The sequence below is a fragment of the Saccopteryx leptura genome, chromosome 5 (assembly GCF_036850995.1).
Source record: "Saccopteryx leptura isolate mSacLep1 chromosome 5, mSacLep1_pri_phased_curated, whole genome shotgun sequence".
In the NCBI taxonomy this organism is placed as follows: Eukaryota; Metazoa; Chordata; class Mammalia; order Chiroptera; family Emballonuridae; genus Saccopteryx; species Saccopteryx leptura.
In genome coordinates, this window is record NC_089507.1 from 120,326,272 (window position 1) to 120,339,857 (window position 13,586).

The window sequence follows — 13,586 nt, forward strand, 5'->3', positions numbered from 1 at the left end:
ATAAAGATCAGAGTGGAAATAAATGACATAGAGGCATAAAAAGCAATACAGAAGATCAATGAAACCAAGAGCTGGTTCTTAGAAAAGGTAAACAAAATTGATGATCTTTTAACCATACTCACCAAGAAAAAAAGAGAAAAGGCTCAAATAACTAAAACTAGAAATGAGAGTGGGGAAGTAACAACTGACACAGCAGAAATTTAAAGGGTTGTAAGAAAATACTATGAAGAACTGTATGTCCAAAAATCGGACAACCTAGATGAAATGGATAAATTCCTTGAAAAATATAATCATTCAAAACTCAATCTGGAAGAATCAGAAAACCTAAACAGACTTGCCCTGGCCGGTTGGCTCAGTGGTAGAGCATCGGCCTAGTGTGCGGAGGACCCGGGTTCGATTCCTGGCCAGGGCACACAGGAGAAGCGCCCATTTGCTTCTCCACCCCTCCGCCGCGCTTTCCTCTCTGTCTCTCTCTTCCCCTCCCGCAGCCGAGGCTCCATTGGAGCAAAGATGGCCCAGGGCGCTGGGGATGGCTTTGTGGCCTCTGCCTCAGGCACTAGAATGGCTCTGGTCGCAACATGGCGACGCCCAGGATGGGCAGAGCATCGCCCCCTGGTGGGCAGAGCGTCGCCCCATGGTGGGCGTGCCGGGTGGATCCCGGTCGGGCGCATGCGGGAGTCTGTCTGACTGTCTCTCCCTGTTTCCAGCTTCAGAAAAATTAAAAAAAAAAAAAAAAAAAAAAGAAAACCTAAACAGACCAATTACACCAAAAGAGATTGAAACAGTTATCAACAAACTCCCAACAAACAAAAGTCCTGGGCCTGATGGCTTCACAGTTGAATTTTACCAAATATTCAAAGAACTAACTCCTATCCTTATCAAGCTATTTCAAAAAATTCAAGAGGACGAGAAACTTCCAAACTCATTTTATGACACGAACATAATCCTCATTCCAAAATCAGGCAAAGACACTACAAAGAAAGAAAAATATAAGCCAATATTCCTGATGAACTTAGATGCTAAAATTCTGATCAAAATATTAGCAAATTGGATCCAGCAGTACATGAAAAAAATCATACATCATGATCAAGTGGGATTTATTCTGGAAAGGTAAGGATGGTACAATATTAGCAAATCAATCACTGTGATTCATCACATAAACAAAAGGAAGGAGAAAAACCACATGATAATATCAATAGATGTAGGAAAAGCATTTGATAAAATCCAGCACCCATTTATGATCAAAACTCTCAGCAAAGTGGGAATACAGGGAACATACCTCAACATGATAGAGGCCATTTATGACACACCCACAGCCAACATCATACTCAATGGACAAAAATTAAAAGCAATCCTCTTAAGATCAGGAACAAGACAGAGGTGACCCCTTTCACTACTGTTATTCAACACAGTTCTAGAAGTCTTAGCCACAGCAATAAGACAAGAAGAAGAAATAAAAGGCATCCATCCAAATTGGAAAAAAAGAAGTAAAACTATCATTATTTGCTGATGATATGATACTGTACATAAAAAACCTTAAAGTCGCAGTCAAAAAACTACTGGACCTGATAAGTGAATTCAGCAAGGTGGCAGGATATAAAATCAATATTCAGATATCAGTGGCACTTTTATACACCAACAATAAACTGTCAGAAAGAGAAATTAAAGAAACAATCCCCTTCACTATTGCAACCAAAAAAAAAAAAAAGTTCATAGGAGTAAATTTAACCAAGGAAGTTAGAGATCTAGTACTCAGAAAATTATAAAACATTGATAAAAGAAATCAAGGAAGATACAGACAAATGGAAGCATATACTGTGTTTATGGTTAGGAAGAATAAATATCATTAAAATGTCTATACTACCCAAAGCAATATATAAATTCAATGCAATTCCTATTAAAATACCAATGACTTACTTCAAAGATATAGAACAAATATTCCAAAAATTTATATGAACCGAAAAAGAACACAAATAGCCTCAGCAATCTTGAAAAAGAAAAATAAAGCAGGGGTATCAAATTTCCTGATATCAAGTTATACTACAAGGCCATTGTACTTAAAACAGCCTGGTACTGGCATAAGAACAGGCATATAGATCAATGGAACAGAACAGAGAACCCAGAAATAAACCCACACCTTTATGGTCAATTGATATTTGACAAAGGAGATAAAAGCATACACTGGAGTAAAGACAGTCTCTTTAACAAATGGTGCTGAGAAAATTGTACAAATACATGCAAAAAAAATGAAACTAGACCACCAACTTACACCATTCACAAAAATAAACTCAAAATGGATAAAAGACTTGAATGTAAGTTGTGAAACCATGATCATCTTTGAAGAAAACATAGGCAGTAAGCTCTCTGACATCTCTCGCAGCAATATATTTGCTAATTTAACTCTATGGTCAAGTGAAATAAAGGATAGGATAAACAAATGGGACTATATCAAACTAAAAAGATTTGCACAGCAAAAGACACCATTAACAAAATAAAAAGACAACCCACACAATGGGAGAACATATTCGCCAACACATCTGATAAGGGGTTAATAACCAAAATTTACAAAGAACTTGTAAAATTCAACACTAGGAAGATAAATAATTCAATCAAAAAATGGGCTAAAGAACTGACTAAACACTTCTCCAAAGAGGAGTTACAGATGGCCAATGGGCATATGAAAAAAATGCTCAACATCACTAATCATTAGAGAAATGCAAATTAAAACCACAATGAGATATCACCTCACACCTGTCAGAATGGCGCTCATCAACAAAACAACACAGAATAAGTGCTGGCGAGGATGTGGAGAAAAGGGAACCCTCCTACACTGCTGGTGGGAATGCAGACTGGTGCAGCCACTGTGGAAAACAGTATGGAGATTCCTCAAAAAATTAAAAATTGAAAGACCTTTTGACCCAGTTATCCCACTTCTAGGAATATATCCTAAGAAGAACAAATCACTTATTCAAAAAAAGAAATGCACTCTTATGTTTATTGCAGCATTGTTTACACTAGCCAAGATCTGGAAACATCCCAAGTGTCTATCAGTAGACAAATAGATTAAAAAGCAGTGGTACATATACACAATGAAATACTACTACATGGTTGTGAAAAAAAAAGAAAATCTTACCCTTTGCAACACATGAATGGACCTGGAGTCTATTATGCTAAGTGAAATAAGCCAGGCAGAGAAAGAAAAATATCATATGACCTCACTCATATGAGGAATCCAATGAACAATGTGAACTGAGGAACAGAAGAGAGGCAGAGAAGTGGTCAAAGAGTTGGAGGGAAAGCGGGCAGAGGGAAAGGGGATGAGAGGAAGGGAACAAAGAAAAGAAAGACATTAGTGAAAGTATATAGACATAGACATTAGTGAAAGTATATAGACATAACACAGAGAGACAGATGGCAGGATAGTAGATCACGTTGGGCAGGGGGAAGGTGGTGGGGGGAGAGGACAAAGGGGGTATCAAGGAGAACACCGGGGGAGGGATGGGGATATAGTTCAGGGTACACTTGTAACTATGTAAACACAACAAATTAAAATCAATAATTTTTTTTTTTTAAAAAAGAACATGACCTAGCAAGTCCACTTCTGGGTATTTATCTGAAGAAATCCAAAACACTAATTTGAAAAGGTATATGTATCTCTATGTTCATTGCAGCATTATTTACAATAGCCAAGATATGGAAGCAACCTAAGTGCCCATCAATAGATGATCAGATAAATAAAAGGTGGTACATATATACAATGGAATATTATTTGGCCATAAAAAAGAATGAAATCATACCATTTGCTACAACATGGGTGGGCCTAGAGGGTATTATGCTAAGTGAAATGAGTCAGACAAACAGACAAATACCATATGACTTCACTTATATGTGGAATCTATAAAACAAAATACATTAACAAATGGAAACAAACTCATAGATATACAGAACAAACTGATGGTTGCCAGATGAGAGAGTGGTCGGGGGCCTGAGTAAAAAGGTGAGATTAAAAAGTAGAATTTGGGCCTGACCAGGCGGTGGCGCAGTGAACAGAACATCGGACTGGGATGCAGAGGACTCAGGTTAGAGACCCCAAGGTCGCCAGCTTGAGCGCGGGCTCATCTGGCTTGAGCAAAAAACTCACCAGCTTGGATCCAAGGTCGCTGGCTTGAGCAAGGGGTTACGTGGTCTGCTGAAGGCCCAGGGTCAAGGCACATATGAGAAAGCAATCAATGAACAACTAAGGTGTTGCAATGAAAAACTGATGATTGATGCTTCTCATCTCTCTTCGTTCCTATCTATCCCTCTCTCTGACTCTCTCTCTGTCCCTGGGGGGGGGGGGGCGTAGAATTTGGTAGTTACCAAATAGTCATGGGGATATAAATACAGAATAGAAAATGTAGTCAATAGCAGTGTAATAAGTACAGCTAGTGTTAGGTGGATACTAGACTTACTGGAGGGCTCACTTTATAAGTTATATAAATGTATAACCACTATGCTGTATACCTAAAACTAATAGAAGTTAGAGCTTCCTAGAGATGATTTCATCACAGTTTTATGATCAGTGTAACCCTACATATACTTCCAAAAGAATATAAATATTTTAATTAAAAACTAAAAAGAAAAAAAAGAGATTAGCTAACCCTATGCTGTCCTGGGTAAGACAGGGAGAAACTGGAGATCCGAAGTAATGCTGGGAGTGTTCCCGAGATACAGAACTGCTGCCTGGACTGCAGGAGAGGCCTTCAGTCGGTGCTCATGTTTCCTGTCTTTGACCACTCTGCTCTGCCTCTTGTAACCATGAAGTGTTTCAATGCTCATTATTTTGTAAGAAGCCTACTTTTTGAGGTCAGACTAATATACTTAGGGCTATCTCCTCCAAAATGTATCATTCCTCTTCAGGGAGTGTCTGCCAGCTAGGCTGTGCATTAATGAACCTGGGAGGGCTGTAAAACCATGGATTAGCCTGGCATCCTTCCCAGCTGGTCTAGGGTAAGCCCCGCCAAGGGCACCATGCGGGCTTTCTCCCAGAGCTTCCAGGATGCAGCCAGGGTTGAGAACTACTGTGTAAAAACTGTATGATTTAACTGCACTTCAAACTAACAACAAAATTCCATTTTTCAGTAAGAAATGTACCTTAATTTTTTTCTAAGTCAGAAAAACATCAAACTCTGTGGCTTTTGTCCTTCCTAATAAAAGGTCTGATGGTACTCATAAATCCATCTTCTCAAAGAATATGGGCATGCAACTTTTTCACATTCACTATCAACAGTGCAGGAGATTCCCAATATAGTTGCAAAATTTAATCAAATGATGTCTATACCTTTTTGTTCTAGATTATTATATTTGCATATTCTGTTTTAGTTTTTAAATTATGTACATGAAAGGAAGTTGTTAGAAATGGAGCTTGTGTGCCTATCTACTATGGCATGACACGGCATGACAACCAACCACAAACCCTCACTGACACCCACGGACTGTTAAGTGTTCACAACTCATGCATCCGAGGTGACTGCAGACCTGGCTGAGCAGTTCTAACACCATTGGGTGCAGCTGTCCACTATCTAATACAGGTGACGTGGCCCTGCTACACATCTCACATCCTCCAGCAGGCTCATCCACAGGCATTCTCGTGGGGATGGTGGTGGTGTCAGAGAGCAAGCCACAGACACTCTTTTGAAGACTTTGCTTGTGTGAGGTCACTAACATTCTATTAGACAGAGCAAGTCAACTGACTGAACCCAGTGTTCAGGGATGGGCAGTCTCTCCACCCACTTGCAATGAGAACAAAAGGTATGACTACGGGAAAGGAGATGTGAAGCTATTATTGTAATTCCACAACTGGTGGAAAAACCAATCCAATAACATCAAGCTCTGAAATGGAGTATAGAAGCTAAAGAAAGATGATGATATAGTGAAGTAAAGGTTGGAAATATCATTTTTAGGCAGAAATGGGAGAGCGATGGTGTAACTTCACCAGCTTCCAATCTGCTAAATAACAGAGAATATGAAGGAAGAAATTGGCACCCACTTTCTACTGTCTCTCTTCTATTTCCTATATGACTGTTAAATGCTATGGAATATAGAGAAATTGTAATGTATTCAAGGAAACTTCAAGGAAAAAAACCACATGTTGTTGCCATGAGGACATTTCAAACCAAGCAGTTAAACTATATCATAATATATAAATGAAGTCACTGAAATTATAAGGGAATAAATATGTGTTTGAGTCAACTACTAAGGAATACTTTGGGTACAACAAGCTATATTCTTAAATCTCTTAATACCTTCAGAATCAACTTTGAGATGCTCTTCTATCAACTGCCATATTATTTGTTTACCTGACTTTTAAGCAATACAACAGATGTTTGGCAGAACATTATTAAAATAAGCATAGCATTCTCCTAATAGCTCTACACTGCAGTTCCCTTGGTCTTCTCAATTGCAGTAAGGTATTTCTTTAAATAATTCAATTTATATACAAATCCATATAAAAGTGGTTTTTAGCCTTTTTGTCATCCCAAATTTGGCCTGACTTTTGATCTGAATAACCAGATATAGTTTTTATTAAACTTTACAAAAAATAGGCCCTGGCCGGTTGGCTCAGTGGAAGAGCATCGGCCTGGCATGCAGGAGTCCCGGGTTTTATTCCCGGCCAGGGCACACAGGAGAAGCGCCCATTTGCTTCTCCCCCCCTCTCCTCCTCCTTCCTCTCTGTCTCTCTCTTCCCCTCCCGCAGCCAAGGCTCCAATGGAACAAAGTTGGCCCGGGCACTGAGGATGGCTCCGTGGCCTCTGCCTCAGGTGCTAGAATGGCTTTGATTGCAGCAGAGCAATGCCCCAGATGGGCAGAGCATCGCCCCCTGGTGGGCATGCTGGGTGGATCCCAGTCGGGCGCATGCAGGAGTCTGACTGCCTCCCCGTTTCCAACTTCAGGAAAAAAAAAAAAAAAAACTTTACAAAAATATTTTGAACTGACTGCATGATATTTAGCAAAACTACCACATTATTTTGAAGATTTGGAACACAGAAGATGAGTTTCTGTGTTCATACTAAAATCACTTTCTCTTCAGTTCAGATTTATTACAGAAACAAAGAAAAGACATATTACCACCACCCCAGCATAAGACACAGAAATATAGAAATCTGTGACAGATTTTTGAAATCTGGCATAGCTAAGATGATAAATTACAAAGTATGCATTTTAAAAAATGTTTAGCTATTATTTTTTTCCCACATTAACGAGTACTTTTCCATAAACGTGTTATATATATGTGTGGTATTAGAACATTGGTACTATATTTTTTAGACAAGAACATTTTTGTACTTGAAGAAAACTTAGAGGTCACCTTTTTTGGCTTCTCAATTCATACAACTAGAAAGTAATCCTCAAATAAGTTGAAATGACTTGCCAAAAACCATTCAGCAATTTAACCATCATCATAGTATCGAATACTTATGTAGTTCACAAAGCATTTTACATTCACTATGTCCATTGATTTAATAACGCTTTTGTTAAAGTATGTTGTACATGTCTCATCATCTTTATTTTTTAGATAAGTAAAACTAGGCACAGAGATATTATATAGCTTATCCAACATCACAGAACTATAAAGGGACACAGCAGTTCTATTACCGTGTTTCCCCGAAAATAAGAGAGTGTCTTATATTAATTTTTGCTTCTAAAGATGCACTAGAACTTATTTTCAGAGAAGGCCTTATATTTATGAGCTGGAAAAAAATTGCACTAGGTCTTATTTTGGGGGGATGTCTTATTTTCAGGGAAACAGTATATCACTCAGCCTCCTTACTCATCAAAGTAGCCCAACTGGAAGTGCAAGTTCAAAACACAAGGAGATGCCACTACACATCTAGTAGAATCAGAATGTTTAACTCAAAAAGACTGACCATACCAAGTGATGGTGATGACGTGGAAGAAATGGTATTTTCATATCATTCTGGTGGGTTGTGACATGGCAGAGCCACATTAGATAACAATTTGGCAGTTTATTTGGAAGCTAAACACACCCCTATCATATGACTCAGTCTTAGCTATTTACCCAAGAGAAGAGAAAGCCTATATCTATACAAAGGCTTGAACACAAATGTCTGTAGTAACTTTTGTGTAACAGCCATAGACTGGAAATACAACAACGATGACTATAAAAATAGTTATACTTATTGCAAGAAGCCAGACCAAAAAATAAAAGAACATAATTATTTCACTTATGTAAAACTCTACAAAATTTAAAGCTATCTTCAGTGACAAAAAGCAGATAGGATAGTGGGAGGACAGGAAGGCTCTGGAAAGAATAGAAAAGGCCAAGAGAAAACTTGGGGATGATGGATATGTTCATTATGTTGATTGTGTTGACAGTGATGGTGTATATATATAAGAACTTATCAAATGGGAAACTTTAAAATACACAGTATACTATATATTTCAATGTGCATGTCTAACTCAAGGAAGTGTTCAAAACAAAAAGTGGCCCAGCTGAAGTCAAGATTCCAAAAAATCAGTTTAATTGCACCTAAACTTGCTAGATCACACTGATCCAACAAATGTCTTCCTACTTCTTTTTATGAAATAAACCATAGTAATCAAAAAGTACACAGATATGAAAGACAAAATAACAATGGCATCGTCACTCCTTAATACCTTTTGCTATAAATTCTAACAACAAGTTAGTGGTGTGTTTACTGATTTGTTCTATTTTAGTAAAAAATAAGGATTCTATTTGAGAGGCGTGCTTAGCCAATGCTGGCAGGAGTACAAATCAGAACAATCTTTTGGGGACATAACTTGGCATGACTGATTTAAATACATTAAAAACCACCCTATTCTTTGGTCAGGTAATTACACATCTGGCAGTTTAACCTAAGAAAATGATCTCAAAACAAAAAGATTTGTGCAAAATTTGCTCTTCCAGGTACTATTTATAATAGCCAAAAATGGAAAACAAATTTAATGCCCAGAAATAGGAAAATTCTTAAATAAATCATGAGACAGTCACTCAATGGACTATTCCATAACAATTAAATAAATAACTTGTAATGGTTTTTAGAAAATCACCTGAAGTCTTTCCTGGAAAAAAGTGAGGCCAAATCACAAAATGTCCCTCCCCTTAAAACTAATAAAATGAGCAAAAGTTGGTAAAAAAAAAAAAAAAAAAAAAAAGAAAGAAAGAAACAACCAGCACTCAGAGAGAAGACCAACTTCTTATAAAACTACCTGAAAAATAGAAGCCAAGTTATACTTAAAAATAGAGAAACCAATAAATTATGTCATTTGGATAAGCTCCTAATTCTCCATTCCTGAGCAATGGGGAGATGAGAGGGAGATGGAGGGTGAGCATATAAAATCCTTCACATCCTCATGAATCCTACTCAGCTTGGAGAAAGCTTCTTTGGGACAGAGAGGACAAAGAAGAACAGCAAACTCTTGTGGAAGGGGGAGAGAGACTTCTCACCCATGTTGGTGTTTTAGAGATGGCAGGGAACATTTGGCTTACCATAAGTGCTTTTCTTGACTAGAAGATATGGAGGGCACTGTGGAGTCATCAACAGTAAAGCACAGACCAACAGTTCAGCCATCATTAAGAATGTACCAGGATAGAAAGCAAAGTAGAAAGAAAGAGAAGGCAAATTTATTTGCAAAAGTAGAAGGATGGGGTGGAGCACCCCTGAGGAACTCCTACCAACTCCTTGGCCTCCCCTGCCCTAGACCAAATCCTTCAATTTTCCCTCTTAAAATCCCTGAGACATAACAGCATTATTCACAGTAGCCAAAAAGTGGAAACAACCCAAATGTGCATTAACTAATTATGAATTAGCAAAATATGGTATATTTATACAAAGGAATATTATTTGGAATACTATTTTTAGCACCTGAGGCGAGGCCACTGAGCCATCCTCAGCCCCCAGGACCAACTCTCTAGAATCAATCAGAGTCACGCTGCAGGTGGAGAGAGAGAGAGAGAGAGGAAGGGGAGGAGTAAAGAAGCAGATGGTTGCTTCTCCTGTGTGTCCTGACTGGGAATCAAACCCAGGATATCTACACTCCAGGCTGATGTATTACCACTAAGCAAACTGGCCAGGACCTTACTTTTATTAACATTTATTTTGTGCTAAATTTACTCACAGGCCTTAAGTTTTTGTTTCTTTAGTTTCTTCTGTGATATACTTTTCTTTTTTTAAATTGAATTTATTGGGTGACACTTGTTAACAAAATTATACCCATTTCAGGTGCACAATTCTACAGCACATCATCTGTTCTCTGTACTGTGTGCTCACCACCCCAAGTCAGGTCTCCTTCCATCACCATCTATCCCTCTTATGCTCTCCTTCGTCTCTCTCACACTCGCCCCCTGCCGCGCCCCAGTTGGGGCACCTTTTGTTCTGTGAAACCCTCTCTTCTGGTTTAGAAACAACCTGCTCCTTTTCAGCAGGATCCTCTCAGCATGGCAGAGAGAGGTTATGGAAAGTTTACTATGCTCATGAGCTCTGTAAGTTACGGGATACATCTTGGGAGCTTTGTTCACCTGGATGTGCTCAACTACCAACCCTGTGTCCAGCCCCACTGTTTGGCCTGGGCACACTTACCACCTCCACCCTTCTGATGACGGAACGGCACACATTGCTTCTGTAAAGTGACATCCTTCAGATATGCTTTTCTTGACTAGAAGATATGGTGGCTTTTGGGATATGCATACCCTTGATGGCCTGGGCAGTTTCACAAATGTTCGTAAAGGGTACACAAAACTTTGGACCTCTTGATTTGCATGATTTTGTGACCTTAGGAAGTAAACCCAGGATGGAGTGGAGGTACGAGGCATTTTGAGCCCTGGTTTATTAGGAGGGGCCACTTCCCTCCATCTTCCACTGAAGAGGATAAAGAGGACTTTGACAATATCCTTGTTGTCATTGACACATATAACTGTGACCTCCACTTCAATGTGATCCAAGACCAGGGTAGTGGCTACCCATTTACAGTTGAGGGCTTTGCATGCCTGTGGTCAGGAACCATTCGTTGCCAGCTATGGGGTCAGAAGGGGTCCTAGGTGCTTTGAGATGAAGGTCAATGAGGACATCATTGGGAAGCACTTGCCATCCCTGGAGCCCGACCTGCATGTTGCCTACACCAGCTGGCCCTTGGACTCCCACAGGAGTGAGGCAGAGCCTTTCACTATGACCATGAAGGCACTGAGAGAAGACCACTAATAGTCGGTTTGAACATCATGGAGACAAGTTTGCAGAGAATGGTGTGATTGGTTGCTTTTCAGACATTTTTTTTTTTTTTTGTATTTTTTTTTCTGAAGTTGGAAACGGGGAGGCAGTCAGACAGACTCCCGCATGTGCCCGACTGGGATCCACCCAGCACGCCCACCAAGGGGCGATGCTCTGCCCATCCAGGGCATCGCTCTGTTGCGACCAGGGCCACTCTAGCGCCTGAGGCAGAGGCCATGGAGCCATCTTCAGTGCCCAGGCCAACTTTGCTCCAATGGAGCCTTGGCTGTGGGAGGGGAAGAGAGAGACAGTGAGGAAGGAGAGGAGGAGAGGTGGAGAAGCAGATGGGCGCTTCTCCTGTGTGCCCTGGCTGGGAATCGAACCCAGGACTTCTGCACGCCAGGCTTTTCAGACTTTAAATGTAGAAGTGACAATGAAACCCCTACACCAAAAGTGGAAGTGGATGGGCATTGTTTTCCAAATGCAGCAGGAAGCCTTGGGGTGGAGGGGCAGGCCCTCTGTCCTCCTGTCCTGGTGAAGAATTGTGCAATGGAGTTCAACTACTGCTCTGTCTTTCCTGGCTTTACCTTCTCTCCAGTGAGATGATACTGCCACTGTCCCACCAAGGCAGACTGTGAGATTCCTACCTGCCGGCCCCGGAAAGACCATATGGGTCATCAAACACACAGCCTTGAACCCCCGCGAGGAGTGCAGCACCCCGAGCTCCAGTGCCCTCATGGAGGAGCTACAGGTAGTGGGCTCACGCCTGACCCAGCAGACCACCCAGTGCTTCAACTGACTCCTCCAGATCACCACCCGCAAGAAATGCGGCCATATCCTACACCAGACACAAGTTTATGGGTCAGCCCGGGGACAAAAAATGAGATCATTTAAAGGCTTCCAGAGCAAAGCTATTGTCATTTGTCCCACTGATAAAGACCTAAAAGATCAAACGATAAAGCCAAACAACAAGGAAGGGAAGGATGTCCCAAATCACACAGTCTTGGAAATAAAAGACAACTTCATGTTACCGGACATTGGGGCTTCTTGGAGGAAGTGCTGTTCGTGAAGCCACAGCAGGAGGGAGCAGATAAGATGGTGAGGTGATACAATGATGCCAGCCCTCCCCCTGAGAAAATCGCTTTAACAACCGAGGTGACAGTGGTTTCTAGCACTACAACTGCCAACTTCCCACTGAGGCAACCAAAGAAGTTTCCAGAACAAAGGGGGCAGCAACAGTGGGGGACACAACTACCAAGGAGGTTTCAACCACAGTGGAGATGGTGGCTACAACCAGAACTGCTGAGGTAACAGCCAGGATAACAACCACAACGACCAAGGCTCCCCAGCAGCAGCCACCAAAGCCACAGCCGCCATTGCCAGCTCCAGCCCAGCTCGGGAACCCCAGGGGCCGGCAGTTACAGCAAGGGCAGCGACAGCCCTGGCCGCAGCGCTGGAACCAGCACCCTCACCGTCGGCAGCCAGAGCTGCCACAGCTGGGTGACAGCCAGCCACCCTATAACATGGGAGGTCACAGGAAGGATGTGCAGTCCGCCAGCTTCACCTCCATCACCACCTGCTTATCCCAATAGGGGTGCAGAGGCCTCTATACCCAGCCCCGACACTCACCCCACAGGCCTGCCCTCTGCCCAGCTGGAACCAGGGCCAGCGGCTGCCATACTAGAACTAGAACTGTGGGGCCAGCACGGGGTACACCCAGGGAGGCATGAGCGCTCGAGGGCCAGTGTGCCTCCGAAACCCCCGCCAGCTTTGTCCAGCAGCGCAGTGCTCATCCTGGCCCCTCATCTGCCCCACCACATCCTGCGGTGCTGGGGGACAGGTCCTCTCTGGGCCGCCCCCCCGCCCCCGCCCACTGCTTCACCGCTGAGGGGTGTCTTCCTTCACACAGGGCGGAGCATTTTTTCAAACAGGCAGCAATGACCTTTTATTTCTGTTTCTTCTCCCCCTAACCTCCTACCTCTTCTTCCTCTTCTCCCTCCTTTTTGACAAAAGACCCTCACCCTTGGTCACAGAGTGAGGTCACAGTGGCTCAGAGGAGGACCTCTTCCTGTGTAGGTCCCAGCCCTGCCCCAGACCCTCAGCCTCCAGACCTTCAAGCACTTGGTTGTAAATTCTTCCAGGAGCTTTTACTCCTTTTCAGGATTAAAACAAAATAAAGTAAAAAAAAAAAAAAAAAACTTTTGAAGTTTAAAAAACAAAATGTGGAGGAGAAAAACAGTGACAAATATTTTTTTGAAATGATGCTTTTTAATTTTTAGAATTTGTTTTTTACTGTGGGTCAGCTGTTGCTATTTCATTGGGAGAACCATTTCTTTGCTGAGTTCAGGCAACCAAGGAAGAGCC

General features: G+C 41.6%; 1 pseudogene; it reads left to right on the top strand.

Annotated features, from left to right (window-relative positions):
- LOC136406550 (heterogeneous nuclear ribonucleoprotein U-like protein 1) overlaps positions 1-13,163 on the top strand; it is a 32,177-nt pseudogene extending 19,014 nt beyond the window's left edge.
- The last annotated feature ends 423 nt before the right edge of the window (positions 13,164-13,586 follow it).